Source organism: Panthera onca, chromosome B2 (assembly GCF_046562875.1).
Source record: "Panthera onca isolate mPanOnc1 chromosome B2, mPanOnc1 haplotype 2, whole genome shotgun sequence".
Lineage (NCBI taxonomy): Eukaryota > Metazoa > Chordata > Mammalia > Carnivora > Felidae > Panthera > Panthera onca.
This window is the reverse complement of record NC_138343.1, coordinates 129,099,629-129,123,108: the sequence shown is the minus strand read 5'-3', so window position 1 is coordinate 129,123,108 and position 23,480 is coordinate 129,099,629. Positions and strand designations below refer to the sequence as shown.

Here is a 23,480-nt window from a genome sequence, read left to right as displayed (position 1 = left end):
CTGTGGAAGAGAAAATGACTAAGAGACATGGGCTGCTCTGTAATGCGACCCCAGACAAGTCACTTTTTGTAGTTTCTGAGCTTTTTGGTAATATCTATATCTTAGTGATGTGGAGAGGATGAAGTGAGGTAATGCAGAGTTTTCAGTACTTATTTGTAAATATAAAGCACTAATACAAATGTAAGCAACTGGAACTTCAAACTGAGGGGACTTTCATGACTTCCAGCCATGAAGTAGTAACAGGAACTTGATTCATTTTCCAGCCTTAAACAACCAAAAAACAAAATGGAACCAATAAAAGCCCATGAAAATTTAAAATAGGTTTTCACACATTGGGCAACTAGCGGTATACTATCATGAACGCTGAGAGAAGGAAAACAAATGATGTGCCCACGGCCACAGTGTAAGAAGAGGAAACCAAACACAGCTCAGTGGTCACCATGAATTGAAGTAATAGAGTTGGGAATTCAGGGAGGCAGGTGCCGCTAGAATTTGTAGGACAGAGAGCCAGAAAAGAGAGTTGCACAAAGAGAACACGGAACACTGGAGTCTTTAGCTGAGTGCTGATTAGTGCATGCATGTAAGAGAAATACCCAAGGCTGAGAGAAGAACCACTAGGAAGGAAAATATAGATCACAGCGTAGGGAAGAATGTGTCCCAGCAGAGTAGAAAACCCTTTGTAGTATAAGTGGCATAAAGTGGAGTACTCAGAAGGGTATTGCCTCAGTAGTAAGGGAAAATTAGCTCTAGAGTAAAGGTTGCTTTGATCCTTTCTTTAAAAAAAAAATCCTGAAAGTAAACCATTAAAGAGGAATCATAAACTTTTTGGTAAAGGAAAAGATAGAAAATATTTTAGGCTTCACAGGCCATATGATCTCTGTTGCAGCTACTAAGCTCTGCCATTGTAATGTTCAAGCAGCCATAGATGATACATAAGTGAATGAAGATGGCCAAATTCTGGTAAAACTTCATTTACAGAAATAGGCTTGGCCTGTGGGCCACAATTTGCAGACTCTCCATTCTTAAAGGTCAAATTGTTTTTAGTAGTTTAACTTCATCCCAGAACAAAGCTCAAGAATGTTTAAAGAAATACAAAATATCTGGCACCTAAAAAGGTAAAGTGTGCAGTATCTAGTATTCAATCAAAATTTACTAGATATGTCAAGAAACAGGAAAATTCATTGGTGAAGAGAAAAATAAGTCAATGCAAATAGACTCAGAGATGATAGATTTTAATAAAGATATTAAACTTAAACAGATTTTTAAAGATTTAGTAAACAGCTTTACTAAACAAAGATATTAAAATAGTTATTTTATACATATGCTCAAGATTGTAGAGGACAGCACTGGTTTAAGGAGAGATACAAAATCTATAAAAAAAAAAAATACAAGTTGGACTTCTAGAGGCAACGTAAACATCTGAAATGGAATATACACTGAATAGGAGTAATAGCAGACCAGACACTGAAGAAAGACTTTGTGAACTTGAAGATAAAAAGCATTAGAAATTATACAAAATAAAACACACTGAAAACACCACATCAGTGAGCTTTGGGACAACTTCAGTCAGTCAAATATATGTATAAGTGGAGTCTCCAAAGGAGGAAGGTAATAGAAAAAATATTTAAAGAAATAATGGCTGAAAGTTTGCTAAATTTTGTGGAAACGATAAGCCCACAAATCTTAGAGGTTCGGTGAATACCAGCAGTTACCAAAAAAAAAGGAAGAAAATTACATCAGAGTACACCACAATCAAATACTTTAAAACCAATAATAAAGATTTCAAAGGAGAGAACAGGACACTATACATTTAGAGGAACAAAGAACGACAGTAGACTTTTCACCAAAAGCAATGAAAGCCAGAAGACAGTGGAACAACATAATTTAAGTAATGAAAGAAAGGTAGTAAAAGACTGTTTTAGTCCTGTAAAAGCTGAAAGAATTCACTGCTACTATACCCACACTATAAGAAATGTTACAGGAAACCATAAGAAAGAAGGAAAGAAATACTATATCGAAACAAAGAACATCAGAAATGAGTCAATATATAAATTTTTTTCAACTTAAATATTTTTTAAAAAGATTGTTTTAACCAAAAATAGTAACAATGTAGTAGAGGTTTATAACATGTAAAATGTATTGACAACAATTGCACAAAGGTCAGAATTGGAAAAATTGAAATGTAATACAAACCTTTTATACTCTATGTGAAGAGGTATAATATCCCTTGAAGGTACGTTGTGTTAAGGATATGACTGTAAACCCTAAATCAACCACTAAAACCTCAAAAGAGTTATAAACTAAAGGAGATAAAATTAAATCAGAAAAAAATAGTCCAAAAGAAGACAGAAAAGCAAAGGAAAGGGGAAATGGAGAACAGATAGGACAAATACAAAACAAACAGCAAGATGAACATTTCAGCCTACCTATATCAATAATCATATTAAGTATAAATGGTTTAAACACTCTAGATAAAAGACAGTGAATGTCAGCTTAGATTTTTTTTTTTAAGAAAATGAATTAACTATATGCTGTCTGCAAAACAATGTACTTCATATAGCTAAAGACACAATTAGGTTATAATGTAAAGGATACAAAACAATATTTAATACTAATCTTTTTTTAAGCCTTGACTTAAAACCTCTAAGTAGAAATGAGAGCAAAAAATACTGCCAGGTATAAAGATGATTTCATAATGATAAAGTGCTAAACTGAGGACATAATCTTAAGTGTTTATACACCTAATAATAAAGTTTTACTATACATAAAGAGAAATAGATAAATCCACAATTACAGTAAGATTTCAATACCCTTCTCAATAGATGATAGATCAACTAGATAGAAAATCAGTAAGGATAGAGAAGACTTGAACAGCACTGTCAACCAACTTGACCTAATTGACATTTATAGAGTACTCTACCCACCACGTTTAAGTACACCCAGAACATTTATTAAGATGGACCATATTCTAGGTAAGAAAATGAGTAAATTAATTTTTTTAAAAATTCTAATCATACAAAGAATATCTCCTGCCCATAAAGGAATTAGTACAGAAAGGTATCTGGAAAAATATTTTCAAATGTGACAACACACTTCCAAACAACCCAGGAGCACATTCTAGGCCATACAAAATACCTTAAATTTAAAAGAATAGAAATTATACAAAGTATGTTCTCAGACTACGAGACTCTTAAAGCAAGTAGAAGAAAATAAATAAAAATTAGGGAAGTCAATAGAGTTGCAAAATAGGAAAATGAGAGAAAATCAAAACAAAAAATGGTTCTCTCAACAAGATCAAAAAAATAAAACTATAGCCAGATTAGCCAAAGAAAAAAAGAAGACCTAGATTACCAGTGTCAGTAATGAAAGAGGGTTCATGACTACTGATCTCATGATATTATAGGGCGAATAAGGGAATACTACAATCAGTCTCTGCCTACAAATTTGATAACAGATGAAATGGGAAAAACCAAAAAACAAAAAACCCCACAACTTTCCAGAAAAGAAAATGCACCCGGCCCAAATGGTTGGGCTGGTGACTTTTGCCAAATAACCCATGTGACAAAAAATGAAAAGGGAAATTGGAAAGTATTTTCAACTGAATGGGAATGAAAACATATTTCCAAATAACTAGGATGCAACGATAGCAGTGCTTAGAGGGAAATTTATAGCACTATGTGCCCATGTTAGAAAAGAATAGTCTCAAAGTAATGGCTGAAGGTAAGGAATTGTCAAAATTGTCTTCAAATTTGTGGATGTCTTTTATTAAACATGTTTGTTTCATGTTGGAGGAGACAATACTGGTGGTTATAAAAAGGCAACTCTTGGCCCTTCATAGGGAAGAAATAACCATTAGACTTCCCCTGCTGGGGGCTGAGTTTCTTTAATGAGGCATGTTCCCTTAGATATACTCTAATTTTTTTTTTTTTTTTTTTGTAAGCCCTGGGTGGGGCTCAAAGTCACATGTATATCAACTGAGCCAGGTGTCCCTCCCTTAGATATTCTTAAAGGCTCTTCCCAACTATTAATTTCTGAGATAAATGGTAGTGAAGTAAAAAAGCATATATATTTCTCAATGTTAATAGGCTATACATTAACATGCACATTTAAACTGATGTATTATATAGTAGGTAATATAAGAATGACCAATAATTTTAAAAATCACAGAACTGTAGAATTAGAGCCTTAAGTGGTGTTTAGTCAAACAGCAGTGGCCTCAACTCCCTGCCTCTTTTAATATATAAAAAAAAAATTTTTTTTAAAGGGAAATGCATTTAAGTTTGCAAATAAAAGCAGTGCATGAGAACCAAGGTACTGAAAGGCATATTCAGAGTTCAGAGAAAATTTCATCAAGCTCAGGGACAATCACTAACATTCTAGATGTGATTTTGTACTAGGTAAAATGTTGGATAAATGTCACCTTCTCTCCACAGCCTTTTCTGGCTCTACCAGACTTAGTGGCCTGTCTTTCCACAGTATTCTGTACACTCTGTACTGTAACATCTACATACTACCAACTATCAATAAGGTGTTATGAAAAATGAGACCAAGAGTTTAAAAAAAAAAATTTACCGTGTATCACTGGCAGTCTTTGCCTGTGCTTAAAAAGTCCATCTGTTTTCTTCTAGTGAGCAGAGCAGTGTGAGGGTCAAATGAAATAATATACGTATTCTTTGAAAACTGTAAAGCACTAGCTCTGTGTAACAAATATTCCTATGATGTATTTTGCTCTTCATGTGGCAACTGTCTGCATTTCTGCCTAGAACCAATACATTCTTGCTTAAAATAGTTAAATGGCAAGAAGTAAAGCTGATTGTACAAAAAAACCACATTGCTGCTTTATAACAGCCAGGGATTTTCTTCAATCAGCTTTCTAAAACACAATTCAATTAGTGCTTCTATTTTGTGTAGTAGCTTATCTTTTATGACAGTTTGATCTGGGTTTATTAGTTGGCCACCTTAAAATATTAGATGCGAGTGGTAAATTTTTAGTGCTAAAGAGAGCTATGTAATCCAGAAGCTGTAAGTTAAATTTTATGTCTTTTTATTGAAAAGGAAACAGGTTTTTCTCTTTTGACAAGTTTTACATTGGTTTGATTTTCAGCACCATTGATAATAGGTACCGTTATTAAGCATTTATTATATGCTAACACTGCTTTAGGGGCTTTATACTAGTTATTTGATCCTTCACAAACCCTATCAGAAGATATTATTTATGTCTTACAGATGAGGAAACTGAGTGTGCAAATACTAAGTGCTTAATTTACACAATTACTAAAAGGTGACACTAAAATTTAAATATGGATCTGACACCATAGTCCATACTCAAGCACTGCGTCCTTGAATGAGTGGGCCAGTGCTTTGGGCTTAGGAGTAGATTGTGATCATTTAATATAGTTATTGTGAGAGAAGTTCAGTGAGCAGTTGTATGCACATATGGTAGCTACATGCAGTGGAAACCGCGTGGGATTGAGAAACTGGATACTTCACAGTGACTCTTCTCCTTACCAGCTCTGTGACTTTGGCAAGTCAGTTTATTACCTTTCTTAAGCCTGTTTTCCTCACTGAAAAATAGAAACTAATAAAACCACCTATCTCAGGTGGTTGTGATGAAGAGCAAATTGATGTTTGTAGGTGCTTTCAATGCTTTTGAAAGGGTATACAAATGAATTGATGGGTGTATTTTGTCATTTGCTACAGACTTCCATTAAGTAGTAAATTTTCTGAGTGCTTTTAAAAAATAATTTGATTTGTAGGAACTTAGTGAGTTTCCAGAGCAGTTCTATTGAAGTTAGAGTGATTACATAAGGAAGTTCTACTCAAAAGACTAGCGTTCTTCAATGAGATACTTTGTTTTTGAGGAATGGTTATTTCACAATACCTCGTAATGGAATTCTTGACAGATATTTCTGTCTCCATTTTGGAAGAGTAGAAAGACAGAGAGGCCCAAAGTAGATCAGTGCCAGAGTCAGCTTTGAGGTTCCTAATATAGCTGTCACACTGTTCCTACTAGGAAGCTACCTTTCCTGTGCCATTTAGACTTCTGTATTTTCTAAGCTCATTTCTGTCCCAGCTTGAGAGAAAGTGAAAGTCTTCTCTTGGAGGGCTGTTCAGTACCATGTACAAAATGGCATCTTTGGCAGTCAAATGAATAATCAGTGAACGGATCCCCCCCGGTCACACTGAAGCTCATAAGATGGGCACGTGGGAAGGTTGTGTTCTGTGTCAAGGAATGAGTTCTCCATACCTTTCATTCCAATATTGTTTATTTTCTTTTTGGTTTAGGAATTTTCAAATTTAACCCATCCACTCCCATGTTTCCTCGGGATTAGTGACAGAAATGGAAGGGGGCGCAACAAAACAAATGCATTTTGTTACAGGCTTTCGTGAAGGTTGTGTCAAAGAAGCGGCTCAGAATTCAGTGGGGACTTCAGAAACCTTTTAATCAAATCTGTTCAACAGAGGTAACCAATCAGGAGAACCCATCTTCCTCTAGCCCCTCTTACCCCTGCTACCCCCCACCCCCAGTCCTCTCACTCCCACAGAGCTGCACAGGGCTCATTCACACACAGACTGTCACATAGGGGTTTGGATTAGCGGTTTGGGTGATTACTCCGTTCACATCAAAAGCTAACCCTTCTGTCTCTGTTCACGTTTTTTGTTTCGCAAACAGAATTTACGCAGACTGACTCCTTAGGTTGTGTGGCCTTCACTGGAAATGAGGCCTTGAAGGAAGCCCTAGTAATTACAGCTGTAAATTCACCCTATGGTGGTAGTTTACTAGGTGTGAACCGAGAAGGGCTGCCCACAAAGCCATGTTCCTATCATCATTAGAACTATTAGGTTGAGAATAAAATGTCCCAATAGTTTGGGTACAGTGACACGAAAGAAATTGCAGATTAAGTGAGACCATTGCTTGTGGGGTTGCAGGATGGAAAAAGAAAGGGAGAGTGAGCAGGCGAAGTTTATTTATGGAATGTCAGGGGGCCATTGAGGCTCAGCAGGCCCTAGAAGTGGAGGACTTCCCTCGGTGCTTGTTTTCTCCCTCTGACCTTGGATGAACTAGCGAGCAGTATATTATGCCGGGCGATTGTGCTGGTTTGTCATGGTTAGCATTCTGGACTGTCACTGGAATGTAGGAAACGGATGAATTTGAATTGAACCATGAGGTGGTCTGCCGGGCCCTCTCCTTGTCTCAAGGAAACCTGTCGCTGTTTGTCTGGGCCTGGCCTGATGGAAGCAGTGGAGGGAAAGAGAGGTGGGCCTTTGATCTCTTTGTTGCAGCTGCTCCCTGGGAACTCGCTGAAATCAATGCCCTGTTTTCCTGAAGGAATGAATGGCTCTGCCTAACTAGCTTTGTGAAGCTGTGGGGGAATTCACTGCCTCTGTTTATTGACAGCTGAAAAGGAGCACATGGGGTGGGATGGACCTTCTTGTGAAAACCAGGCGCAGGGAAAATTAGACCTCAATTTAACACAGAGGAATTTGGAAATTCACCCCAAAGGAGACGGTGGTTTCTCATGCTTACATTAGAATTACTCGAGTTTGGGGCTAGTGTGTAATGAACAATGGAGGTTCTGTCACAACTGTGTTATAAGTAGGAATATGGTATGCATAATAAATGATGTTAAGTAGAAGTTGATTCAACACCCTCCTTCTATTTTAAACACAGAAGTAGAGAAAGACAAATATTACCCATGATATAATCGAGTAATTCTTTTATTTTTGCATTCAGAAGAAGAAAAAAACTGACACTTGAAATCAGCATTAATGTAATATTACTGAGTATAAAGAATGTCATTCATTTATGTTCCAGAACATCTTTGAACTTTGCATCTAAATTTCACTCATGCTGCCCATTCCTGCTGCTCTGGACAGTGTGCGTTGTGTGGAAATACATTTATTTTTAAAAACTTCTATTTGAATATTGTAACTGAAAGTCTATGTGAAGCATAAATGAAACTAATAGACCACTATTAGCACTTGCAATTAACGCATTTCATAAATCCTAGAATTACTACCTAACTTTTGAGAACACAGCAAGGAAAAAATCTTGAGTTTATCACAAGGAAACATCACCATACCTTCTTTTACATCTCCCCTCGCTTGCTTGATTTCCCAGGAAGAATTTATGGCGTCTTCCTTTGGCCCCGAGCCCTTTGTGCACACCTCTATTCTCGCACTTAACACATTGCCCTGTAGCTCTTTGTTTAGGTGTATTCTTTTAGCTGGAAGTAAAGCAGCTGTGTCGGATTCATTTTTATATCTCCAAGCCCAGCAAAGCTCTTGGCTCAGTGAATGCGAGCTGCATGAATGGGGATTGATAGCTCCCTGTACGTTAGTTTGAATGTAATTACTTATCCAGGCTTCAACTGCAAATACTACATTTTAGGAAAACTTGATTGATCTATTGTTACCTGATTGGTGCTATAGCTTTTTAAAATCTGCGCTCTATGGAGAATTTCATTAAACACTTCTTTGATTTGGCAAGTTTGTTGAGCAGTCCATCAGCCTCTGAACAGGAAGCGTTAAAAAAGTGGATGGCATTGTCCTTTTTAAGTCTAAGCTCTGTTGTCTAATATTCTTTCCGAAAACTAAATCTCAACACAGGGTTTACGTATTTTCAGTATAATGAAAAAGCTTTTAATTTCGAGTTTTGTAGACTTCCACTTGACCACATTTAGTGATGGAGATGGATAAAGCTTCCATTTTACATGATTTAATTCTATGATGTAATGTTAAATAATGCAAAACAAACCATCCTTTGACAGTTTATTTAACCAGATTTACCACAGCTGTATGTTATGAACCCGTTATCAAAGGAAGCCAACACCTTCATTTGTCAGTGAAAAGTGTAAGGGAAATTTTGAGTCTAAAGGGCTAACTGCTATGATTTCACAGGGACCCTAGAACAAGCCCAATTCTGAGCTCTTCGCAAGTTAAAACCTATTTCTTTTTAAACCACAGCTTTAAGTGGGAAATAGTTGTCAACATTCTTTGGGAAACAACATCTTAGAATCGTAATGGAAAAATTTAGTAAATGGGGGTGGGGGGTGGTAAGTCATCACAGAAGTACGGTAACTGGCTAATATTTTACTCTCCATGATATTTTTGTTTTTACCACCAAGATTATTTTTTAAAGAAATCTATTTGGTTGTCTGTTTTTGATTAAAGGTAAGGGTGAAGTTTAAACAGGTTTGCAAATGTGCGAGTTGCGGTAGGAATCTTGTAGAGGAATGGGTATTTGTATGGGTCATACGAATGTGGTGGACTCAGCAGTTTGTGATTCTGCTGAGATTTCAGATTTCTTACCAAATAGGAAAATTACCATGGCCTTGATCATCGATAGACTCTCGCCCCCATAAGTATTAACTTGTAGATAAGAAAGCAGTAAGCATAGCACTTAGGTTTTATAACTTGGCTGCTCTACCCTCTGTTTCTGGAAGTAATTTCATGTGACATCATACCAAAGTAGGGAGGGTTAGAGGGTGGAAGGAAACATAGGAAATCAAACCACACTTTCTCATTTTAGCAGTGAGGCATATCTTTGTCCACATTGATAGAAAGAACTACATACAGGCCAAGGAAATAATTTCAGTAAGAATTGTGTTCTAGCTAGGTCTATAGAATCAGGTAACTCCAACTACGTGATCCTCCATAAAAGCGCCTTTTCTCAGGCCTGAAGAATGCTATAATGTCTGAGAAGAATAATTTCAAATAATGTGAGTCCAACCTCCAAAATAGGTTTGGGGATCAACACATATTAGGTGTTTGTATTTGCGCGTGTGTGTTTATCTCCATAAGCAAACTTCCTTGTAGAAAGACACCAGATACTTCCCTCTTAGATGGCTTCCCGTCCATCGAGACTGACCAAATAAAGCAGCCCTAATACAGGCTTATCTAGTCATTGAAAGGGAAACATCCTCCTTCTTCATTAGATTGAATTACAGGAAAGACTGTTCTGAAATACAGATTTAAAATTACCTTCATTGGGTATGCTTACTGTCAACAAATTCCGCCTTTCAGGCCTCTCTTCTCACAGCAGCCTTGTCTTCGGGGGGTAAAAATGGAATCAAGGAAAGGAGTTTTGTTTGTTTTGTTTTTGGGGTTTTTTTGTTTGTTTTGTTTTGGTTTGTTTTGGTTTGGTTTTTGGTGTTTTTGGTTTTTGTTTGCCTGTGCTTGTTTTGGGCCTTTTAATGATCTTTCCTTGCTCCTTAGAATATTCTCCTCTCCTCCCTACTTCACCTTCAGTCCTGCTCAGGGGCTGGTTTCCTTTTCCCAAAGGATAGGGTTCACGTGTGATACTTTTTAAAAGGTTCTGATTATTGTCTAATTTCTGCCTGAGGCTGTGAGGTATTTTCACTTGAACTGAGGTCTCTGGAATATAGTTGCAAATACATGCTTGCTCCTTGCTTACCAGGCAGTACTGTTAAGCACTACTCAAATTAATTCATTTAATCCTCAAAAGGCTCTTGTCCGTAGGTACGGTTATAGTCTCCATTTTACAGGCGAGGAGGACGAGGCAGAGACAGACTAAACAAATTGCGTGAGGTTTCTAAGTGGCTCCGGTGGCACAAGGATTTGAATCTAGGCATTCTGACACCAGAGTCCATGCTCCTAACCACATCACTGCACTGCCTCTCTAAAAGTAAGACTCCTGTAAAACTTAAAGGCACACGTGTCTCTGCAAGGCTGGAATATGGCACTGTGGCGTGTTGACGAAGAGAAATGTTTGATCTTGGCATACCTGAACTAATATTCTGTATATAAATGTCTACTTACTTAGTACCAGTGTGGTTTTTCTCCATGCTTTTTTTTTTTCCCTAACCTTTTGATTTCTCCTCTCTCCCCCCACCCCTGTTCTAGGCTTGCTCTCACGTCTGATGTGGCCTCTGTTTCATGTCACATCTAAAACTTCTCTGTACCTCAGACTTAAAAAGGTAAGTATGTCTCTGCTAAGCCCTCGGACTTCTGCCCAGTCTGCTCTCCCGTGGTCAGTCGTGAGTCTGTATTCTCGTTCTTTCCTATGGTAGAGCACACACCAAAGCCTTCTGCTTTTTCCACAGTAGAGGGGGTTATGTTCCCGAAAATGCTTGCTCTCAGAGAATTTGCACTTGAGGAACTTGAGGCTTTGAGGGAAAAATAAGGTTGAGGGATATGAAAACCTATTTTTCACTGTTTAGAAAAAAATCAGGAGAATATGCTAAGAACTATCGTTGATACTCATATTAATTTAGAAATAAGGAATGTTATACAATTGCTTTTTATTTATCATGACTTGCTCACTAGAAATTTGTGATCTCCCTCTCTCACATTTTCAAAAGATGTTTTAAAATTATCTTAAAAATGGACAAATACGTACGGGGGGGAGAATTTGGTGTGTTAGCCTTCATGTAGAATCATACTTAATCTGTTGCCTTTATTACAATTCAGTTTCTAAATCATGCTCTTAAAACCATAATATGAGGTGATTCTCCATTTGCATCTATTCTGTCCGGATTCCCTAAGTTATGAAATAAGTGTGCTTCTAAATCCAGTGTTTATTTGAGAGAACTTATGGTTGGCAGGATCCTCAGTATTTATCAGGCGTTTTTATTTCTTATCATTCCCCATCATACATATGGAGATTATAATTTGTTCTAACCACCTATTTCAAAATAGCAACCTCTAATTGCAGCCTTAAATTTCATATCCAACATTTTGATGGTTTTTCCCTGTAACATGTATTAATTTTCCGTATGAGCCCATTGCCTTCCCCCCCCCTAACGCTACCCACCCACTGTTTTGTAGCTTCGGTGCTAACAGTGTTGTTTAACCATAATTCTTGGCCTCTGTCCACACTTTTTTTGTGTTTTTTTTTTTTGTTGTTGTTGTTGTTGCAAAATGTCCTTGACTGTAATATGCCATATTTTTTTTATTCCAGTGTTCTTTGTCAGTTTCCTTACATTACATCTTACACTTTTTTTTCCCTTAAACCCCTCACTAGATAAGTCACTTTCCAATTTATTTTGCTCTTGGGGCTAACTTCTAGAAGGTTATCCACAGCTGCCTGAGGTGGAAGGCCAGAGTGAAGAGAATGTTAGGGGTGTGTGTGTGTGTGTGTGTTTAAATTCCTGTTCTCCAAATGATTCTTACTGAAACCAGTCCACTTCCCCACCAACACATTCAAAAAGAACAATTTAGCAAAATCCAAAAATGCCAGAATCACTTCTGTATATCCTTAAGTGACTTTATAGTACCTGTACAACCAATTCATGCCAATTATAATTGTTTTCTCTAGTTAAACATGATATTACCATTTAAAGCACAGCAATAATATCACACTGCTTAAGAATTTAGGAATCTTTCAAAAGTACACAAAATCTACACAAAACTTTGTAGCGTGCAGGAAATAATAGAAATTTATTTTATAAGCACATGTTAGGAAATGAAATCATGTCATGATGGCCCAAATTAAGGAAAGGTTATGGAAGTGAATCAATAATTTTTATTCTGTCACGTATATTGCATTCTGAAACAAGTTACTAATGTTTCCTAATTGTGAATTTACCCAGTGTGTAAAGTCCTTCTTGAAACTTACAACAGGCCACCCATCTCTTTTGCACATACACTTTAGACTCTGTATGAGTCTCTGTGCTTCTGTAGGTACATACATAATGTGTGATCTTGTAACAGCTCTGGAAAGTACATAGATGTCGCCAAAAAGGGAAGTTAGGGAACTTGTGTAAGATTCTATACCTGGCAGGTAGCAGAGCCAGTCATCACCTGGTCTTTGTGTTATACCACACCATTTTTCTAGGTTGTATCTAGATGAATACCATCATTTAATTGACTCTTTTTTTTTTTTTAACTAACTGTAGGAACACATCCTCGTGTTAAGTAGAGTATGCTGCTGACACAGTAGAATAAGGGAGGAGTGGTTAAAATACATTATTGTACCACTTTTAGGTAAGAAAAGTTATCTAAGAATTATTAAAATTTCTTTGTTTTCTGACTCCTTGGACAAACAAAAGGTTAAAATTAAGGCAGTTCAGAGATGAAGGGAGTTGGGGGGTGGTCATAATATAGGATAGTATTAAATATAAAAATAGTAAATAAAGCACAGTTTTTCAGTGTGTTTAAAATAGCTCTAGGAGTTACGCATGTTTATACTTTAACAAAGTGTACTTTATTGGGGGAATAATTTAATTGGTCCGTTATGTGGCATTTACCAAGGTAATTTTTTCCTTTTTGTTTGAACACAGGAATTAAAAGTGATTCATAAAACAGACACACACACACACACACACACACACACACACACACAATCAACATGTAAATTAGAGCCACATTAAGATGATCATCATTTTATGTTGTTTCCCTAAAATGGTTCTCATTTGCCCTGTATGTTCAACTCAGAGTGCTGTGACGGTGTTGTTAGTTCTGATTCACGGAAGACTTAGAAGTCCCTGTGAACGGCTTTATAGAGCAACTTCAGTGTGCAGTTATTGCGTTTATTCTTTCTGTGCACATTTTTTGGGTTTTGGGTTTCTTTTCTCCCAAGGGAATTACTATTATATTGATTTTAGTGTATATGATGGTTAAATCCAGGAGCATAATCTGTACATCTGTCTGAGGTCTCTTTGGAGAACATAAACCCAAGCATACTGCTTTCCTGATTAAAAACTCTCAGTGGTTCTGATTAGTCAGGACTCTTGGTTTTAACTGACGGAAACTAATGGGACCTTTGAAGAATTCCAAATAGCCAAGTGATGTCGTGTATTTGCGTGCTAGAAGAATCACTCTAGCAGCAGCATTGTGATTAGAATGAAGGGGGCCACTCCAAAAACAAGACAGGAGCCCGAACGGACCTAGATCTCTAGCACGCAGAAATGTCCCTTTGCACTGACCTAGCTGCTCAAGCTCTTTACTCACCAGACTGGTAGCGAGTTTAAGGGAGCCACATGAAAGTTGAGTTTGGGCCCATAAAATGGGCTAGTCCTCCATTCTCCAGCATATCTCCCCACCTTCCTCCTACCAGGTTTTCAGGCACCACAGTTTGGAGAGCAGTCTTCTGCATGTGGTTCCCCACACTGGGTGATGGGGGTTGGGGATAGGCCATGTGAATGTTCATGAACTGTTTGTTATTCTCTTCCCTTCTGGGCCTCACCTATCTGGTGTGAGAAGGGAAGCAATTGTCAGCAGAGGCCAGAGTGGCCCCATGCTGTGGTTGCTTTGCTTTTCCAACCCTCTGCCTGCTGGCTCAACATACCTAGCTTCCATGTTTCCTGTGAGTTCTCTTCTTAGGTACAATTTAATATGAAATATTCCCCTTCCTTATAACCAAAGCCAGGAGGGGGCACTGTCTTGGCACACTATGCTTCTATGACAGAGCACTTGCTCCCTAGGCAACTCCCCCTCTCCCAGTTCCGTCTTCCCCACTGTCTGTGTCCCACATTCTGGGCAGACTCAGTGGGCATCTGGGTGGCAGGAATATGGGGCTCCCTGGTTGCTGATTCTTGTTCATCTGAAGTTCTTCCAGCCAGGGCTCTCTGTTCTAAAAACTCTGATCTCTGCAGGATGGATGCTATATCTTGGCTTATCTAGAATCCTCTCCAGTTTTCATCAGGGCTTTCGGAAACCTCTTCTGAAGGTCTCAGATATTCAGCCACAGAACTGAAATGGATGGAATGTGCTTTGAGAATGTGCGACTGGTTTCAGAGTCTGAACCCCTCTTAAACGTTTCACTTGGTGTCACAGTACCCCAACATGTTTGAATCAGCAAATTTGTTACGTTAAGAACTTCTAGCCTCTCCCCCGGGGTAGGAATCTCCTCTCCCGAAAACTCCTCAGTTTGCCACACAGTCTCATTTCCATCCTATGGAAATCAGCCATCCTTCTCCTGTCCCACTTGCTGACCTGGGTGGGAGGCATGGCCAGGCTTGGGAAGCAGGGATGTCCTGTGCTTCGAGACCAACAGGACTGGGCTGTCTCTTTCCTCTTCCTGGTTGACATTGTTACTTCCTTTGGTTTTTAAGCAATTCAGAGTTTAAGATAAAGGCCTTAAAGACAACTTTCTCTGCCTCTCCCTTTCTAGGTATTTGCATAGGAATCAGAGGAGTTAATCTTGTGAGTAAACTCTCAACATCTGCACAGTTTCCTTCCTTCCTTCTTTCTCTATCCGCCCCAGGATTCTAAAGCACAGGACTGCCCCCAGGTCACCAGTGCCTTTGCAGAGACCACACTCCTGTCTGCAACAGGGGGTGGCCTTTTTTTAAAAAACCATTCTGGCTCCAGTTTTAGCAATTGAGGCTAGTCGATAGCACAGATACGTATGAGTCTAAGGTTCTTGGCGCCTTATGCAGGCATCCCGCGAGTCTGAATCTCCCTGCACAACTTCAAGTATGCAGGAAGTCTTCCTTTTTTTTTTTTTTTTTTTTTTTTTATTCCCTGTAACTAATTCAGACTCCAGCCCCCATTCTGCTAACCTACAGGGAAATTTCATCTCAGTCATTTTTAGGTGTCTCTCCTTCCCCCATGGGGTGTGTTCTAGAACCCAGAGATTACCATGGCACCTGGTAGGTGAGGGACTGGCCTCTGACCTTTTGTGTATCTGCCTCAGGACTGAGTAGAGGCTGGAAACCATGCCACGGGTCTGGTCTCCCAGAGCACATCCCACACTCTTGAGGGCTCTGCTCACCGCCCTGGGGAACAGAGCTGTGCAAGGGACGCCTGGCTGGTGCTGACAGATCTCCTTCTCTTTTACAGGCCCCGGGGTGGGGGGAGGAGAGAGGGAGTCTTTTTCTCACCCTTGTATGTGCCCTCTGCTTCTCCAGTCTCAGGAGTCAGGCAGAATCTCCTCATTGGGTTTAGATGTTAACAAAGACAAACTGCCTGTGCCGTCATCTGGGCTAAAATACAAGGAATTACAGAGCCTGCCACCTGTTTTAAATGAGCTAGAAAGAAAAGCTGTTGGGAGGACAAACAAAGCGAAATTCCAGAGTTGTCCTGCCGTGCTGATTTGGAGGCTGTAATGAAGGCAAAACATCGCCCAAACAGTGGTAACTATGGAAATTAAGAGAAGGAAACAGATTTGAGAGACAGTAAGCTTGCAGAATCTGTATAGCTTAGTCAGTGAGAAAAATCTAGTATGACTCCAGAGTTTCTGACTTCAGAGAGACCAGGAAGTAACACAGTAAAGAGACTGACCTGTTGATAATGTGGACTCTCACACCACACACTCTGGATGCAGGTCTCAGCTCCACTGCCTGCTGGTCACGTGAGCATGAGCAAATGAGTGCAACTTTTAAGCCTCAGTTTCCCCATAAGTAAAATGGGGCTAATACTGCATACTCATATGGTTGTGAGCATGACTAAAATGGCCATGACCTGAGCATCCAGTAAACGTTAGCTATTATTATGTGGTGGTGCCAGTAGCTAAAATCTGTAATACTAGAGGAGGAGTCCCTGCTTTAGGGCAGGTGACCCTCAGGGCTGTGAGATAGCCAGGCTGAGAGGTGGCAGATGGATTCGTCTGGACTTGGAAAGAAAGCTCAGGATTGAAGACAGATTTGGGAGACCTTTGCCTGCAAGGAGTAGTTGACACGTTGGGGTATGAATGCGGTCCCCCAGAAATGGTGCAAGAAGGTAGAGGGGCAGGTGTCAGGCCCACAAATGTATTCAGACATCGCCCCCCTATGTCATCTTTAAACTGACTTCATTGTTTTGAGATGAACATGAATATCCCGTTTAGGGTCTTTGCTTCAGAGGTATAATCTCATTGTTTGCTCGGTGAAATACAAGTTAGTTGTCTGTAATCTCCCATATTGGGTGGGCTCCTTTCTATCTGGAATCACAGTGTTTAGAAAAACACACACGGACACACCTTTTTTGAAAAGCTTTTCAAAAACAAACCTTGCAATCTTCAATCTAGAGGAGGCTTTCACTGAAAACTAAGACAATTCCCAGTGTTTGGGGCTTTCCCAATTCTTTCCCACTCAAATCATTAGAAATAAAAGAGTCAGTTTGAAGAACTGACTTATGAAAAATCAGGAGTAGCCGGAAGTGAATGAGCTGAAAGTGGAGGAAAATCCCTTTGTTTCATGGGGGTTTCAGTGCAGGCTCAGCAGGCAGCTAAACCAGGACATTCATAGAGAAAAGGGCATGTTCTTAAATGCTGTCAGAGACAAACGCCTAGGAAGACCCACCGTGCCAGCAAAAAGTTATTCTACAAATCATATGTTCTATATTCAGGAAATTTTACTTTTTGTCATCGAAACATCTGAGTAAGCAGATGTAAACAGATCATTTTCCAAAAAAACATTTTCCCTTTTATTTAAAACAATGATCTGTTTACTGTGTGCCGATTTCATTCCTAGAAAACTGTGACTTTCCTTGTTACTTTGGAGCCCAGAAACATGTATATTTAGGAGTGTTTTTACCATATACTTTAAATATATATTTACATATTCTATATTAAAAGATTATATATACATGTGTATATATATGTATATACATATATATATACACATATATACATATATGAATGATTAAAGCCCTTTTGTCAGATTTGAAATCTAAGTTCTGACCTGAAAAGCAGTCTGCAAGGAGCATCCTGTCAAACTCAGATGTGTTATTTTTCCTGTCTCTTCTCTGCTTTATTAAACTGTCACACACCGTGCACGATTTTTCCCCAGGGCCACGCATGCTTTCGGGTTCTCTGTTGCATTGTTAACTATTTAAGCGTTTGGCTGGTGCCGAGATGGCAGGTGGGAGAGGCAGAGGAACTTGGCCTCCTCCCCGCCAGAGTTCTCCTCTTTCACTAGTGCTGCTTACATTGAACAGCTTAAGAATAAGCTCCTGTGTGAGCCCTCGGAGGCCGAGGAGTATTGTTGGATTCAGAAAGGAATCGCTTTCTTTTAGTGATCATTTGAATATTTCGACAATGAAGCTAAGCCACTCCACTGCCTGGTTTGCGTACCTCGTGTCATGTGCACCCTTCCTTGGGAAGAAGAGAGCCCTCGCCTCTCTGAATTTGTAAATTGGTATTGTCCGTTGGTGAGATGAGTAGAAGCAAAGGAAGAATCCTCCAGAACAATTTTACTCTCTTGCTCAGTGTTTTTTTAAAGCTCTTTAAAAAAACAAATACATAAAAATAATACAGGCCTTTGTAGACCACCCAATTAAATCACCATGATAAGTGGTGGGTATTTTGAGAAGAGAGATGGGCCATGAGATGATGTGTTGAAGTGTTTATACATGTGAAGTGAGGAATACATTTAAAACAAATTCTCTGGATGATTCAAAGATCCTACTCACCTCTGGTTTTTTCCTGAATTGTGATGGGTTATTTTTCAAATTTGGTTGTCTAAAAATGATCTTCATTTTTCCATTTTTAACTTAAAAGGAATGCTCTCCTACAAAATAAACAGACATAGCTTTTTTTTTTTTTTTAATCAAATTAAGAGAACAGGCGACCAAGTGAATCAATCACATAGGTAGGATATAATTGGCTTTGTTTCATAGTAAGCTTACCTTTGTGCTGGTTAAGAAAATCCTAAAAACCTTTACCCCTATGAGAATTGACTGGTTGGAATAGTCCTAAATTGGAAGAAGCCAAGTTTTGTAATTAATTGGTGAATAGAGATACTGGTTTCCGAATGCTCACCAGAGATCAGTGGTACAAAGCTGGCCATGGACTTGGCTCTGGAGAACTTGGTGAAAACGTGAATGCCCAGTGCCAAAGTGATGTTACGGCATTCTGTGCTGCTTTGTGCTGTGGCCTCGGAATCTGTATTTTTAAATGATGTCTCTGGCAATTCTAATGCATAGCCAGGTTTGGTAACCACTGAATTGTGTATTCAATTTGGAGACCTCAGCCTTTTCACCATCTGATGAATCTATATGTTTATTTGAAGCTTTTGTTGAAAATGAATGCCTGCTGGTTATTGCTTTTTTCAGTTCACAATTTGTTTCCGGTTCTGTTATTGCATAGATTTGCATACCTGTTTTATAGTATTCTAATACTGTTGCTTTAAAAAAAATACCATTTCCTCTCTGTGCTCTTTTGAATATTTGATGTAAACAATTTCATGTTTTGTTTTGTTATTTTCCCTACTTGCAGAAAGTAGGGGAAAACTCCAGGGTGTTTCTAACCCAATTGAAATATAAATACTTAAAGATCTTGGTCAAGGTAATATAAGGTTGAAAATCCTTTAAGTTACAGCATTATGAACTTCATCATACCTTTAAAATATATCAGATGAGCTAAATCTTTAAGACTTTGGCCAGATGGTCGATCTGAGACATTTAAAAATTAATGGTTGTGTGTCTGTTGAGGTATCCTACTACAGGATTTTAACACTTAAAATTGATCTGTCAATGAAAATGCGTGAAAGGGCAGTCAGAAATCTCTGTCAGTCATCAATTGTGTGTATGTGTTCTTGAAGTCAGGCTCAAGCTGCAACATGATGGGGGGAAATGTTTTCCTAGCTTCATTCACTGAAGGTGTGCAAGATCTCTTCTTACAGGTTTGAGTCGTCAGACAAACTTCCGAGGGGACTCCGTGACCACCTGGAAGCTGGTGTTTCCTGTCACCGAGTAGGTATGCAAACAATGAAAGCTTCTTCAAATTATTTCTGCCTGGGCATGTTTATTAACAATTACTTGGAAACACATAGTAAAATCAGTCAAGGAGATTCAAGGTACTTCAAAAAGCTTCTAGTATAGAGGTGCCTGGGTTGGTTAAGCATTTGATTCTTGATTTCGACTCAGGTCATGATCTCATGGTTCATGGGATTGAGCACAACGTGAGGCTCTGTGCTGACAGCATGGAGCCTGCTTGGGATTCTCTGTCTCTTCTCTCTCTCTCTCTCTCTCTCTCTCTCTCTCTCTCTCTCTCTCTCTCTTCAAAAACAAACATTTTTTGTTTTTAAACTTTCTGGTAGGGAATAAATACATTTCTGCCTCAAACTGCCAAATACCTTAGAACTTAGAATTCTTCTAACCTTTTGTTTTTTGAGGAACATTAGTATGCTGTACAATTCAGGGAATCAGATGATGCAGTCAGCAACTTTTCATATCCTCTACTGTCCCCCATCCCATGGACTGTGGTAATACATACAAATCTGTGGAGTTTTCTGTGGGGCGCCTTGTCAGCTCAAAAGTTTTAAAGGTACCTTGCCCTAACTTGTGTACCCGAGGAAAGTCCTCTTTGTGGAACATGTTAACTGATTAGCTTGAGGACGATACTGGTCACATACCAGTGGCACCAGGGGATCCAGTCACAGATTGCAAGGCTTTACTTGGAAACGCTGTAGTAAAATGCTGAAGTCCGCTGCTCATGCAGACAGTGTAACTAGGAAGGATGGCGAGGTATGAGTAGGAAGAACACTCAGCTTAGCTCAGACCATCTGGGTTTGGCCTCTGGTCATCCTCGTCATTATTGTCAATAATGGTATTGAGGGAAGCTAACACTTCTGGGACACTCACTCTGTGCTAGGCACTCTGCTTAGTACAGAACATTACTTGCAGTATCTTGTCAGGGCCTATGGACAAACAGTGTAAGTCTCTAAACCTCAGTTTCTTCATCTATTGGATGGGTATAAAGGTGCCCTTCTATCTAGCAGGGCTGACAGAGGGCTTTATGAGTTTGACCTAGAATATCGTTCTGCTAGGTAGTATTTTGGTTCCCTTTGAAATATAATCTCACTGAATGCTATTTTGACTTATTAGCCAAGACATTGAAATTCATCCCAACGTGGCCAATATATCTACTAGGAACTGAGCAAGGCACTAACAGTTCCAGCAAGGGCGGGGAGGGGGACTCTTGCCATTGTGTCTTCTGTATACCGTGTGATTGACGTCGGAGGGCTGGGTTGGAAGTTGGGCGTGATGACCAGGAAGACCCTGGGATGTGTGGGCTCTGTGTCGGTGGTGAGTCTGTGGGCTGAAGAAGGTAGGGGGTGGCTGCCACACCAGGCAGTGCCTGTCTCAGGCTGAACTGGACAAGCCCGGACAGGACGGCCAGTACAGTCGCTAGGCAAGGGGGAAAGGAGGAACAACTTGGGACATCGCTACAGGCTACTGGGAAGGAGCAGCAAGCATGCGGCCGGGGAAATTGGGCTCATTGTGAGCAAGGTGCCTGGCCTCCAGGGGCCGGGAGCACAGAACCGCACACTGAAGCCCCTGGGATGGGCTGTGGGCTGGACCACACATGTGGATTACGAGGACAGCTACTTAGAGAGTTCACATTCCTCCCCATTGAACTGGGTATGATTGTAATGGTTTGTTAAACAAACAAAGGACCTAAAGCTGTGAATGGGGGGAGAGAAAAGACTTAAGGTGAAAAGGAGAGGCGGCCCTGCTTGCCAGTGTTCCTCTCTTCTGAAGCTTTCGCCCCCATTTCCCCCGACATTCCTTTCTCCCTTTCAGAGAGGCCAGTGCAAGAACTGGGACAAGTTGCCTTGTCTGTCCAGAGCCCGCGCCTTTTAAAATGGAAACCCGATGAAATGTGTATCATCTTAAAAAGAAAAAAGTCAACAACTGGAATCATTTTAAAGGGCCAGTGATACATTTTTTTACATTTCAAATTAAGTATTTCTGGATGAACAGTTTGCTCTGCATTGTTTGGATCTTTTGGATGTGATATGGAAAGGCAAAGAGAAAATTCTCACTCTGGCATTGTGGGGTCATTCTGTCTGATAAATATAGGGCATGTGTCCTCACAGGTGGGCAGACACCCTTCTAGAAGGAGGAGGAGTGAGCTCCAGAAGAGGTGTGGCAATTTTACCTTTTTCCCTTAAGTAAGAAGACAGGTCATAGTAAAGTGAGTTCTGGATGCTCATTTGTTGAAAAAGCTTAGGGGGAAAAAGACTGTATGCTGTCATTTGTCAACTGCATTGTAAGCAGGGTGCTTTACATTCGTGTCCATTTGGGTAATCCCATTTGGTCCCAGGCTCATCGTGTGTAAAAAGAGCCAGGTAGAATTTCCGAATAGTACTTTTAACTCTGCCGTTCCCCCAGGGTAAGGGAGTTGCCCCTGGTGGAGAGGAATAAGTGAGTACTTGTGAGGCTTTTCCTGTGTGAAGGAATCCGCTGATGGAACCGGCCCCCAGCTCCCTCTAGGACAGCCCGTGTTGTTCCTCTGCCTGCTGCTCAGGGCACTGCCTCCTCCCTTTTTCCTCACACCTGCCTTCCTGCCAGCACTTCGGGCCAGGCTGCCCCTGTGCTGCTGCAGGCCTCTGCTTAGTGTTCTTCCCTCTGTCTAAAAGCCACCTCGCCCTCCTCATGTGCTCCTAGGTTCACCTGACTGGCCAGTATCAAAATTTAGCAAGTACAGACTTTCAGAAAGAATGAACTGAAGCCATGTCTAAGTCTGCCACCCAGAGATACTTTGCTGACACGTAGGTACCTGTTTGCAGGCCTTTTTCTGTTTATTTAGAGATAGTGCTGTTTCAGGATCAAATAGTCCACCTAAGTCATGAGCATCTTTTCCAGACCTCCTGTAGCTTTTATGTTGCCCTCAAGAGATTTTTAACTCATGGATCTGGCTTCCCGTCATCAGTGTGACTAGTATGCTTTTCTTCTTTCTTTTCTCAGTGTAAGCCTTTACCCTCACACACTTCCTGGGAAGGGACCAGGCTTTTCTTTTCCCTAGAATGGTAACCGTATTAGGACAATAGGTCCTGCTGCTAATTAGGTAAGTTTTGGTTCCTCTGCGCCCTCCTCTTAGAGACCCAGGAAAAGAGATCACTGGCTGTCAGCTGTAGAAGCATACCCTAAAAGGGCCTAGCGGCCTGGCGCAAAGGGTGTGTTGGGAGGGAGGAGGGGGATCTATTTTCAGCTGTCAAAAAAGAATAGTCCCCACCGCTGACTTTAATGACTAGAAAATCTTCTCCTAATCCCAGAAGCTCTCGTCTGGATTTCAGGACTGCTGTCCTCTTCTCATCCCTACCATGCTACCTGGAGTTCGTTAGTAGTCTTTGTGAAATCAGGTCCGTTCCGTCTATGCTTGAGAACCATCCCTGGACCTCACACTGTCTCTCTGTATACACATGCCTGTTCTGCTTGTTTGTGGACATTTGATGTTTCTTCCTAAATGTTTGAATTTAAAAATATCATGTATGTGGTGGGGAGAGGAAGGGAGTGGAAGATTTAAGTATCATGCACAGTGACCCATTCTGGGGAAGTGCTTTGGCCCTGTCTGGGGAATCCCGAGCTGTGCAAGCCCCCTTTCCCCCCCGCCATTCCCCCCCCCCCCACCCCGCCCCTTTACTTGCCCTGCCCCAGCTTCAGAGAGGGGCCTCTGCAGTGATGGATCCTGGCTCCCTGGTCATCGGTCCTTTTCCCCATGGTAGTGTGGCTTCTCTTCATCTTCTGTGGCTCTTTGAGGCTCATGTTCCTAGGCTTCTGCCTTTTCCATTGCTGCTTGGGGCTTCCTCCTAGTCCAGCTGAGACAGAGTTCGAGTGGCATTTTCTACTTACTTCTACACCTTCTCTTC

At 40.2% G+C, this 23,480-nt stretch overlaps 1 protein-coding gene across 17 annotated transcripts in view; it reads left to right on the top strand.

The window, feature by feature from the left end:
• Positions 1-23,480, top strand: part of PLAGL1 (PLAG1 like zinc finger 1) — a 109,559-nt gene that overhangs the window by 69,270 nt on the left and 16,809 nt on the right. For 6 of the 17 annotated variants that reach the window (XM_078447404.1, XM_078447403.1, XM_078447396.2 and 3 more), the window contains 3 exons: positions 10,867-10,940; positions 15,077-15,108; positions 19,471-19,582. The exons of 3 other annotated variants lie outside the window; for them this stretch is intronic. The gene's annotated coding sequence lies outside the window, so the exon portion shown is untranslated. Of the gene's footprint in view, positions 1-10,866; positions 10,941-12,860; positions 12,949-15,076; positions 15,109-19,470; positions 19,583-23,480 lie in introns of all 17 variants that reach the window. 8 more of the 17 variants (XM_078447408.1, XM_078447407.2, XM_078447402.2 and 5 more) reach the window with 7 other exon arrangements.